Below are 12,676 nucleotides of genomic sequence, written 5' to 3'. Positions count from 1 at the left end.
AAGCAGTACAACGGGGGGTGGGAAAGAGTATGGAGTATGTTACTGTCTTCCCTGTCTTTGTGCACCCCTGGGGGGTTACCCAAGTTCATTTCTAGCAGGTGGATTTAGACGGGAGTTACTTAACGCTTGACCGCCAGTTTTGAAAAAAAAGAAAAAGAAAAAAAAACACTGCTTCCTATGCCTATTAAAGGAAGCTCAATTTCTCTTCTCTCTCTCTCTCTTCTCTCTCTCTCTCTTCCTCTCTCTCTTCCTCTCCTCCCCCCCCCCCATCTCTCTTCCCCTCTCTCCCTCTCCCTCTCTCTTCTTTTTTTCCTCTTCTAACCAGACAGCGGGAGGGTTCCTGGCTCCCAGCCAGCCCAAAAGCCTCTAAGTGTTTTGCACTTGTTTCAGGGAGTAGCTGCCCGGGGATTTTTCAGCATTTTCACTAGAGAACAAAGAGTTCTTTACAAAGGGAAGGGGGGTGGGGGGAGTGAGCTTAATGTCTGATATATGTTTTTCTATTTTTATTAGTTTTTTGCCTAAAAGGAAAGAGACAGGAACGTAGCATTCACTCTATAAAGACACAAAGACATTCAAAAGAAATCCAGTTATCTTTTCTCCCATCACCCCAATATATATATATGAAAAAAATAAAAAGGAAGAAGACTAATTAAGTTGGTTATGTTACTCTTTTCTCCTCTTTTAATCTTTCTAAATTCAACGGATCTTATGTTCCCTCTATATTATTTTTCTCTACTCACAATAAAAGTTGTTCAGGATGCATCTTTCCTTACCATCTCTTTCCCTTTCTGGGTTCCCCAAATCCTGTGAAGGAGAGGACAGGAATCCACCACACAATCAATTTATGTGGTGAGAACATCTACTTTTGCCACTTGGGTAAAAGTTAATTATGGAATTTGGGTTCCCAAAATACCAATGAGGTACATCAGTTCATTCGATCTCACAAGTTTTTGCATCCATCTGTTTAAAAGGTACCACTTGTGTTACTTGTCAGTTATTAAGAAAAGGTACTAACAGAGTGGATATTTGTATTTTATTTTTGTTTCTATCTAATTATGTATGACCAAGTCCCAGAGAGCTAATTTGCCCCATCCATTATATACTAGTTCAAGGGAAATATAGTTTAGACAGAGATTTTTCAACATTTCTGATTGCTAGGTGGTTTTGTGCTTTTCTCCATTTGATTTTTTGCCTATGCATGTATATTTTTACCATGAATTCGTGTTTGTAGCAAACACTCCAGAATGTTTATCGTTTTCAAATTAATGCTCCAACAAAAGAAAAAGAAATCAGGATGTGGTCTGTATGTGCAAAATGTACTAAACAATTTCATCTTTGGTATATGCTGTACATTTATACTAATATTCTTGGATTATAAACCCTAAAGATGTTTTCTTTCTGAAAGTTGTCCTCCTGATGCACTTTTACTTTGATTGTCATTTGGAAATCTTTTTAAGGTACATAATAGACACAAAGCAGAAAAGGGGGGAGAAATTTACAAGCACCTTTAAAATCCTTAAATATATATTTACAATACCTAACTACAGATAACTATTTTACGAACTGGAAAACAGCTACAACAGTTGTTTCAAGATTCAGAAACTCTTATTTTTCCCTCTATTTTTTTCATTTACTGAAATTATAATCTTTTCATATCCCTGGGGAGGAGAACTGTAAGGAAAAGAATATAGATACATGCATGTTTCCATATTTATAGGCTGCATTTATATAACTGCTTCTTAAGTGTTTAATACATATCAGGGCAAAGTATGATGCCTGCTCAGAACACCCATCTGTCTGGGAGGTGTGGGCGCCTTATGTTTGAAGTAACTTGATAACAAGGAGTGTTTTCGTGAAATCTTACTCTGTATTTGTTGCCTCAGTAATGACCCTCAGAGAAAAAACAAGAGCTAGGTGGTCAGTGTTAGCACTTGACCTCACTGAAAGACATTAGAATTAAGGGAACTTTGGGCAAATCCAAAATTTTCTAGGGTAGCTTACTCTTTACAGTTATGTGTTTTCTTCAGGAAATTTCTTGTATTGCCTGCAGACTTTTCTTTATTTTTTTATGGTATTTTAAATATTTTAAATCATGCTTAAAAAGAAAAAGACCTTTAAAAAGAAAGTCATTAAAATAAAAGAAATACAGTCTTTAAAAAGTTTTACACTGAAGGCGAGAGGTTTTTTTCCCCCTTTTGCCTTTTTTTTTTTTTTTTTTTTTTTGATTTTTTCCCCTGAACTCTTTTGTTGCTATGAGCTGTAATTGCCTGCATTTTTGTTTTTTGTTTTGTTTACATGTTTGGCAGGGTTTTTTTTTTTTTTCTGTTTTTTTTAGGTGACCAAGGGGGTCTATAAATGGGGCAGAGGGGCTAAGACAAGAGGCAGTTACTGAAAACTGAACTAGCTCCCCTTGATTCCAACTCGGCAGCTCCTATCAGCTAGTTATGCCGCCAAGAGTACAGTGAAAGGTGATAGCTGTCATTCTGGGATTCTTCGTGGATGTGACCTGAGAGTAACACATTCACAGTCCAAGAGAAAAAGGGAAAAAAAATAGAGGAGGATGAAAGAAAAGCTCTTTGAGCTGGAATACACTGGCTCTTTCTTCCTGTAGGCAATCCGCTCCAGTTCTTGGCGACGTGTCCTGCACTATCAGATATCATATGACTTTTTATTTAGATTCCTTTTAGGAGAATGGCCTGTTAGGACTCTGTTTGTTTTCTTTTATTTAATTTCCTTCTCCCCTCACCCGCTAGTTTTGTGTATCTGTGTGTGAGAGAGTGTTTTTGTGCACGCATGCATGTGTGTGCAATTTTTACCTTTGTTTTTGTTCTGTTGATCTGATGCTTTATTTAGGGACAAAGCTTTAATTATTTCAGTATACTGATTTAATCATTTGCCAGAAAGAAACCTCATTCTGGGCTTTTTGGGGGGTCCGTTTTTAAGCACATCCATTAACACATGAAACTGAGACCTAAAATGCTTGCTGGTCGGCCCTTGGCCCACTCCCTCACCTTAATTTAACCCTCCCCCTCATCAGCATGCACAATAGTATAAGTTAGGAAACACCTGTGCTAAGTTGCAAGGGAAATAAATGTAGAAGCAACTTCTTCAAATCTGCACTCCTAGTTTCACTTTAATAAACTTTATTTTTTTAATCATTGATTTTTGGGCAGGGTATGGGGGGCACCCTCTGCTGAGCTTGAAAACATTAGAGATAGTGAGCGATGTGTCTGTGGAGACTTTGTGAGACCAGCTGAGCACCCCTGGAAAGTAGAGTAGGGGATGAAATTCATTCAGAGATTTAAGAATTAAGGAAGAGATTCAAATAAGATCTGTGAGATCTGAGGGCTGTGCAGGGTTTGGTGATAAGACAGTAAAATGGAATGCTGAAAGCTACAAAAGGAGGAGAACGAGAGAAATTTACAGTCAGGAATGACACAGGCATTCCTGATACAAATAATACTTTAAAAACCTTCTTTAATCCAATTTTTATTTCGTATAACTCAAAATTAAACTGATTGCTATGTGGTTGCCTTTCTCTCCATGCTTGCTATGAAAAAAACAGATGAATTTTACTGTCATTATTACTGGGTTTCTCCTAAATTTGTTGTATTTCATTTTCACTTTGGAAGAGTTCAGATTTTAGTTAGCAAAAGAAAAATGTAACTTCTCTATGTATACATATGGATGTATATACATTAATCTTATCTATACATAGTTGTTTGTATCAGGATATATTTTTGTATAGTTGCAAGCAGGACTGCACTGAAGGTTCATTTGACCACTGCATTCTTTAAACCCATGGTTTTTACTTTCTCTAATATTATTTTTTTTTACAGACCTTAAATTTCAAATGTGCTGTCTTAGCCAGAGGTGCATTTTGTTGAAACTTGGAGGAAAATTTATTCCACTCTTTTAAGGGTACCCAAAAAGGAAGAGAGAACTATTTTTCATTCAACAAAAAATTTTAGAAGCCTTTCCCCCACAGAGGAAAACTCTAAAACCACTTTGACTCAGAATGTTAGACTTGGCGTGGATAAGAAATGTGAGTTTTGCTTTGTTTGAGGAAATCTGTTTTTGAAACAACAATGTTATAAATATTTTTAAATTGCTTGCGGAGCATGCGCCGTATCTGACTTTATTCATAGTTTTAAACATACACCAAAGTGCAGTCCTCTGAATGGCCACAGGTAAGGCTGTTGATTTGTGTAATCTTTCTCAGAGCTACCTTCAGCGAGTCTGCTTGGTTTTCCAGAAGGGAAAAGGGATAGAGCTGAGTTTAGACCTGGACACCCTCCTAAATATCGTAGAGCAAAAGTATATTCCCCTATTAAGGCTTGCACATTATACTTAGGGTAAGTACTGTTCAACTTTCCTTTCTTACAGTAGTAGCCTGCCTTAACTTTTTGACTTAATATTAGCTGAGTAAATTAAGAAAAAATTTAACTCAATGAAGTATTTGACTGAAGTAGGAAATTTTCAGATTTTTAAGGGTGTCTGTTCTACATAAATTTGGGGATACGAAAATTTGCCAGTGAAATGATAGCAGCTCTGTGTTTACGGAGCAAAGATGTACTAGTCTGCACATGCCTGATCTCATCTAGAATTGAAAGCTAAATCTAGGTGGGCCTGCAATAATACCAGAAAAAGGAGCACATGTATCTTTGGTGCGGTTTTTTTTGTGTGTTTTTTTTTGTTTTGTTTTGTTTTTTAAGCCAAGGTTTGGAAAGGAATGACAAAGAAGCAGGTACTTCTCTTGCTTAATAAGTAGTCATATTCTGCTCCTGGAGATGCATGGTTCCAGTTGTTTAGCCAATTTCATTTGGTTTTGTTACGGTCAATTTTTGTTGTCATCGTTGTGGAAGTATGTTCTTTCCTGTCAGTGACTATTAACACTTTCCATTTTTCAGAATGCTTTATCTCCATTAACTCCACCTGATGTTTCCTCACTTGGTTACCTTTCTCAAATCTGCAATGACCCTCTCAGACTTTGCAATTCTTATCGATTATTGCCAGAATATACTTATTCATTAGCTGTTTTATTATATTTATGATGGAGATATATTTGTTTTTCAGGCCTTTATAACTATCTAAACAAATTACCTTTTAGGTTAAATTTCTCAGTTGTTCTTGATTCCGAACTCAACTTGTCTTGAAAAGGCTTGAAGAAAATCCAATTAGCCGTTTTTGATAACTAAATATTCTTTAAAAATGCAAATGAATTTTTTTACAAAATACTTATTGCTATGCAGTGCTTTTCATGCATTAAAACAGAACCAGAAAATTAAATGTTTTTTTAAAAAAAACTGCCAGGTTAATGCTGATATTGTAAATACCCAATTTCAAATAATTCAAAGTTCTGATTTCTATAGTAGCATAACACCTTTTGATGTCAGTCAGTAGTACTTAGTGCAGGTGTATATTCACATATAAATCCACTTTACGTTTATGTTAATTCTATTTTGCATAAAAGAAAAGATTAGCATTAATGCAAAACTTTTATTAATTTATTTTTTATTATTTTTTCTGTAGTTTAAAATCCAATTAATTGTTGCCTCCGTCCGACTATTTATGTACATATTTATTAATATCTATTTCTATCTAATATGTTATCTTAATTTATGAAGAATTTCCATATTCTTACACACTTCTGAATTTTATGCGGCTATACAAATGTTCAAGTTTATTCAGATACAATTTTCTTTGTTACTTATTTGTTCTGTGTTAAGAAGAAGTTTTTTTCTTTCCCAGTCTAGAAGTGTGGCCAATTTTTTGCTATATATTAAGAGGAAACTTTTTCATTGTATAACCTCCTTAAAAGCTTTCGAACAAATCGAAGTCATCTTTATCTTGCTACTCCCCGGTCCGTCTCTTTGCCCTCCCTGTACCACCCCTCAGCACCGGCATCCCTAAAAAACAATAACAAAGATGCTATGATAATTTTTCTGATCACAGAATCAGGAAATGCCAAAGAAAATTGTGGCATATGTAGGAAAATATCAAGCGCTTCTCCAATAAGATCAGCTGTTTTCATACTTTTTTTCTTCTGAATTTTGTTTGTGACTTTTTTGGCTTGCTGAAGCATATCCCCATAATCTTCCCAAGCCACAGCAAATTCCCAATGCCACAACAACACTGTGCAGCTGGGGAGAGCCAGAGGAGCTGATCCTGGGTGGCTGCGGACTTCCCCAGCAATGATGCAAGGCAGAAGGAGTAAGTTGGCTGCTCTTCTCTTTGCTTCTTTCCTGGGCTGCTCAGCCTGCCAGGTAGAGAGATTTTCTTTCTGTAGGTTTTCCTTCAGTTATCTGGGGCTTTTCCTTCAATAACCAAAGACTTTCTACCTCTTCCAAGGGATAGTTCATATAGCAAAGCATCCCACTTTTCTTTTATATCGAAATATGAAGAGATTTGAAGATTGGGAAAGGCAAAGGAACGTGGTTTAAGGTATCTGGTAAATATCAAAAATGGCATCAAGCTTAAAGCTGTTTTCTGTGACTGCTCAGATCTGTACCTCTTTTCTTCTCTCCAGAATCTCTAAGTCCGTTGAAAGTAGTGAATGGGATAACTATAGGGTGCAAACTATGATCTAGCTGATTCAGTAGATGGAGCTCTTCCCCCTAAATCTGTATTTAAATTAATGTCCCACTCTAGTTTGTGGGGCTTTCTGTTTAAAGGTGTGTCATACTAAATAAAATTGAGGGCCTGGACAGCTTATGAGGAAAGATTTCCTGGCACTTTTCAAAAGCGATGAGGCATTTGTCCTGAAATGCGAAACATGGTGCAAGGAGCAGTAAGGATGGGGTAGGAATGAAGTTTACCAGTCTAAATTTTTCCCTATGTTTGTGCTATTCCTAAATCCTAGCAGTTACTATACAAGTGATTTTTGCTGTAAATGTAGAAAAATGTATGAAACACTCAGGATTTGGGCTGTAGTCATTGCAATCTTCCAGGCTATCTGAACTGTGCAGATCTCCTTTCATTTGATTCTGCAAAGGAATCTTAATACTCTAATGCAATTGTTTCATCCAATTAGTTTAGAGAACCTGGCTGAAATCTTACAAATTCTGAATTGTGACAGCGTAGTGTAAGGCAAAGCAGCTGTGTTAGTAAGGTGCCTTTATAGAAACCAAAATATTTTCAGCAATGACTGAAAATAGATATCCAGTATCTGCTTTAATATGAAAGAGCTACTTGTTTATTTCTTTGTAAATTAATTGAAATGAATAATTGCCACAAATTCTTGTCAGTGTTATATTATTCTCAGTACCAACAGAATAAGTTTGATCATATCTCTTCCTGGTGCTGGAGGGAAAATATATGTATATTGTATGTAATAAATTATCTTCCTTAGTGTTATGTCTTCTCACAGATTGGAGATATTACTGAACATCTCTTGTTAAATCTTGATAAGATCATTTGGCCAAAGTAGAACTGGGTTTGGCTTTAGTACCAAAAGAAATAGCATTTTTAAAGGACTTGGATTTTCTTTGCATACCACGTGTCTGAGTTCGGTACGGTCCAGGAAAATAGAGAGGATGAGACAAAATTATTCCTAAGCAGCCGCTGTAGGCAAAACACTGAAATGGTGCCAACCTGGACCAATCAGGCTGGGTTCTCAGAAGGTACATGCTTTTGTTGAACACTTAAACGAAGAGAAACTGCATTCATATGAATGATTCCTCACTTATCAATAAAGTCCATGGTAATAAATTCAGTGATTTTTATTTTGTCACAAATTAGAAAATTTTAGTTTTCTTGTCTAGCTAAGGATCTCCAAATGTTGTATTTTGACATCTTTTGAACAAAACTCTCCTTTCAAATTTAAGCTAGTGAAAAACTTCTCATAGAGAGCAAAGAGTAAAAATTGATGGAAACTCAAAATCAATTCCAAACCCATTTCTGGCATGATGAGAATAACATTTGTGCTGTGTTTAAAGCAGTTTAAAACAAGAAAATGATAAAATGATCAATATACTTAAAGCCAGAAATAACCAGGAGAGAACAATCTGTAATCCTTTTCCAGACCTGAAACCCAACACTTTTGATTGAACATGAAAATAAATGAATATATCTTTTATAAGGTAGCCTTGCAAGTCTTATGATATAAACAGCAGTGATGAGATGCCAAGCTTTCAATACTGTGTTTAAGCTATGTTTTCAGAATTTAGCCTAACAAAAATTTCTAGATTTAAACTATTGTGGACTTTTTGTTTATACCCTGGCCATAGAAAGAGCAAAAGTTAAGGAATATATAGAATGTCACAATGAACTACACTGCCACTTCACAAGCTGTGTAATCTTTTATATTTTTTAAAAAAAACATTTTACTGTAATCTAGTAGCCTTGATCTTTGACAATGATTGTATAATTATATAGCAAAAAAAAAAAAAAAAAAAAGTCATTTGCCCATATTTGTATGGATCTACTTTGGGAGGTTTTGTTCTATTCCACTGATCTATATATCTATCTCTGACAATCCTACACTGTCTTAGTTACCCTATCTCTATTGAAAGTCTTTAAATTGGGTAGAGTGCAATACTAGTGGTCAATAAGAGGGAGGGGTAAAAGGGATGGGATGTTTGGGGTCTTCTTTTTTCTTTTTATTTCTTTGTCTGGAGTAATGCAAATGTTCTAAAAAGGATCATGGTGATGAATACACAAATATGTGATGATACTGTGAACCACTGATTGTATACTTTGGATGGATTGTATGGCTTGTGACTATATCTCAATAAAATTACGTTAAAAAAAGTTTTTAAAAAAAGGTTTTAACTACAGAAAAAAAGAATGTTTTTGGCTTTATCTGAAAGTCAGTGAAAATAACATCTTCTCTTGGTCAGTGTGGAACTGATTTAATATTTCTTTAAAAAAAAACCTTGCATCTTAACTAGTTTATTAAATTCAACACACATAAATATAAGTCACATATTTTATACTTAATTACTTTAATAGAGTAAAAGACAAGGTCAGCACTAAGAAAGTTTGTACCTATAGATTCAAGTTGTGAAATGCCCCTATCCAGCTTTAAAACAACCTCTCTAGATTTATGTTTTTGCCCCTAATGAGTGACTTTCTACCAATTTTTTTGGAGTCGTTTGGCTAGTTATCTACTAATAAGGTAAAAGAATTGTCCTTCTGGATGAAAAAAAAATCCTAGGTGAAAAAATAAAATGATAACAAATTGCAAATGCACATTTGATTTAGTTGAACTAAGGTGCAGTAGGAGTGATGGTAATTCTAATGAGCACTGTGACGAATGTTAACTACGATGAAGCATGTATGATTACATCAGTAAGAGTGAACTCAGTGGGCAGGGTCAGAAAGGTGAGACATGGGAGCCATTATGGAGTGGAGGCAAATGACTAGTTATTTGAGATTCTAAAACTGGATAGAAAGGCAGTCCTTTTTCCTATAGGATATAAACAGCAGTAGAATAATGTACTATTGTGAAGAATTATAACAACATCATAAGCTTTGGCTTTCCAGTGTATTAGTAACTGTAAAGAGCTGTTGTGCGCATCTACTTAAAGATTCATATAAGTGTAATTGTTATAACAACTTGTTATGCTATTGTTTGAAGTTGAAAAACTCTGCTTTAAGTGTCGAGAAAGCATATGTCAGCATCATAGGATCATAACCATTGCATCTTAGAGCTTGAAGAAGCCTCAGATATCTCAATGTGGGTGACTGGGTTAGCAAATGTTCCAGAAAGGAATATTGGAATATCTGGTACAGGATCATGTACAATTTGAAAGCTGTGGGGGGAGGGGGGATGGGGAGGAAGCACAATTTGTGTATTGCAGTGGTTTCTATTTGGCAAAAAAAAATTTTTTTAAGTTTAAAAAACAAAAGGGAAAGTTAAACTCCACAAATAGATCTTGACTAGTGGTGCTATACATTGGATTCTGTACACCATGGATTCTAAATAGTGAAGAGTATCAGAATTTACAGAAAAGCACCAGGTTTTATTTTTGTCCAAAGGGGCAGGGGATCTGACAGATTGAGAAATGCTTTTTGGGCTTAAACCACTCAGTTTGACAATAAGAGAATTTAAACACAGAGAGGTGACAAACCTTCCTCAAAATGGTAGAACTAAGAAAAACTGGATCCAGATCCCAGGTTTTCTAGCTCCTACTCCCACATCATGAGGCTGACCACAAAACCAGATTTATGAAAATAAATATTCCAGGAGTAAGTGAGGAGAAATCAAAGAAACCAAGCCCCTAGGGTTCCTGTTTCTATACCAAAGATGGAGCAGGGGCAAGGAAACAAGCCTTCTAGGAATGAAGGAACGTGCACCCAGATCCATGTGCTCTAAGAGACCCTTTGGGGTTAACACTTCTCCCCCTGACCCATGACCCCTCCAAGGTAGCCTTTTATCTCATTTTTCTTCTTCCCTTTACTACCCCCCTGCCCACTCCCCAACCCCCACACCCTACCACTTAACCCCCCCAAAAAGACAAAAGAAAAGAAAAGCTTTTTTTTTTTTTTTTTTTGAGAAATTATAGTCAGAAGATCTTTACATGGATTTTGGAAAGAAGTCCATCCTAGAAATCTTCCTCTTCAGATCAACATTCATATTATCTCATCAACATATGAGTTTTAATTAGATGGTGCTGATTCAACAAGCTTAAGCACGGTACAAACTGGCCTACTCCTTGTTTCCTAAGCATGCACATTTCCCAATCCCTGATCCTTTTTTCCTGGTGTTCCCAAATAGAGGAAAATTCTGCCTCCTTTATTTCTGTAAAACACCATGTTTTTTTGTAGCCCTTATCATAGTCCATCTTATGGATTAGCTATTTGTATATTTATTTCAATGTAGAAAGCAAGTCTGTATAATTTTGTGCAGTATACTTAATTTCACTGGGCCTCACTTGCTACATCTGTAAATAGAAAAACGATACCTACCTTGCTGGGACATTGTATAGATTCCATGAAATAGGGTATATAAAGTGCACTTGATTAACACACAGTCAGCACTTAATATTGTTGTTGTTATAGTTACAACTACTACTCTTAATATTCCCCCGTCTCTAGTTCCTTTCCATTAATATTATTAAGGTCATAGATTTATCTTACTGAGTTCAGTATCTCCTGAAGCAACTATGACATTTATAGAAAAGGAACTGAATATAAAAATATATTGAATCTTTTTATATAAGTCCATTTTGGATCTGTCACTTCCTTATGAATGCCCTTCAATTCTGTCCTGGAAGTTCAGAATAGTGGGTGGTTGTGGCCGATGCCTGACATATGTACCACCGTGAAAGACATCAGTATTGCTCACAGACTGTCAGTGCCACTTTGTCTTTCAGGTTCCTCACAGACCCCCCAACCACTTAGAATTGCTCTTTGCAGCATCCCCAGACGTGTCAGCTTATAGTTCTGGTTGATGTGATTAGTGAGCTTGTTATACCTTTGTCTATAGCCTGAACTAGAAACTTTCACTTTGGAGAGCAGGTCAAGGTATCAAATTTAATTTGGGTTGCATTTATTATAAGCCAATTGTGTATTCATTACTTTTATAGATTCCCTCTCCAGCCATATATTTTCGTGGTTGTTGAGAGCATCTGAATCTGCACTGAATGTCCTCAGATTTTACTTTGGAGACTTGAAAATGAGACAGTGAAACATTTTTGATAGCTAGCTGTCACCTTTGGCATTTTCTTCCCTTTCATGTCTAACCTAGTCTAAGTTTGAAGAAGTTGGGGTGGGGGGTGTAGATACATAATTTTTACCTAATTGAAATCTGTCCTGGTTATTCTGTATTAATGAGATCTATGGTCAATGCAGTTCCTCTACAAATTTCAGTTTTTATTGCCATGCAACCACATCCTGTGGAAATGGGAAACTTCCAAAATAAAGATGGAAATGATAATATAACTGGGGCATGTAAGGGTAGAGATGGATATAGCATTAAATACACCATAGGCAGTACAGTGTGCAAGATGCACTCTGGTTGTGTGTGAATCCTGCTGGTCCTTCAAGATTACAGTAAATAGTGAGACAATTAAAAAGGGGCAGGTCACGTGGACATGGCAGAGGGGAGGCTGACAGCAGGCTATGCTTAAGTCAGGAAGAATATTGCATTTTAATCAGCCAGAAATTTCATTTATTTGAGAGTGAGCTGGTATGTTTGAGGGGAGCAAGGTCACATTTCGTAGAATTGGTAATTCAATAAAGAGTTTTGCCTTTGCCAGAATAATGGTGTTGGCAAGAAGAGAAAAAAGTTTTGCAGATTTCTGTGTGTGCACTTGCTGTTACTGGTGTTCCTGGTGGGTGGCTGAATCATCGTGATGGCATTCAACAGGAACCAGCTGCTGAAAATATTAAAATGCAACCGTTTATTCCTCTAGAGAGACAGTAGCATCTGCAAAGTTTTCCTATCTTGATAGTACAGATAATCCCAGGGAGCATTCTCTAGTAGTTTTAACTCTCTATTCATTTATACATTTTCTTTCTATCATTGTTGTCTGTATCTAGAGCTCTAACTGGAGAGGAAAGGACCCGGTCGTAGAGACAGATAGTAAGCACCTGGCCCAGGACTTAGTATTGCCTCTTGGGCTTTCCCATGAGTGGGAAAGTGGGTATTTCCCTCCGTTGGCCTGTCTTCATGGTGAAGAGAAAGAGTCTCCCATACTGACAGGCGTCTGTCATCTTCTCCAGTGTAAAG

At 36.3% G+C, this 12,676-nt stretch overlaps 1 protein-coding gene across 18 annotated transcripts in view; it reads left to right on the top strand.

The window, feature by feature from the left end:
- Nucleotides 1-12,676, top strand: part of ZBTB20 (zinc finger and BTB domain containing 20) — a 911,487-nt gene that overhangs the window by 777,727 nt on the left and 121,084 nt on the right. Inside the window, exon 1 of one of the 18 annotated variants that reach the window (XM_037835856.1) lies at nucleotides 2,364-4,355. The exons of the other annotated variants lie outside the window; for them this stretch is intronic. The gene's annotated coding sequence lies outside the window, so the exon portion shown is untranslated. Of the gene's footprint in view, nucleotides 1-2,363; nucleotides 4,356-12,676 lie in introns of those variants that run through there. 18 annotated transcript variants of the gene reach the window in all.

This window comes from Choloepus didactylus, chromosome 1 (assembly GCF_015220235.1).
Source record: "Choloepus didactylus isolate mChoDid1 chromosome 1, mChoDid1.pri, whole genome shotgun sequence".
In the NCBI taxonomy this organism is placed as follows: Eukaryota; Metazoa; Chordata; class Mammalia; order Pilosa; family Megalonychidae; genus Choloepus; species Choloepus didactylus.
The sequence above is the reverse complement of the archived record's forward strand: the minus strand, read 5'-3'. Positions and strand labels throughout refer to the sequence as shown.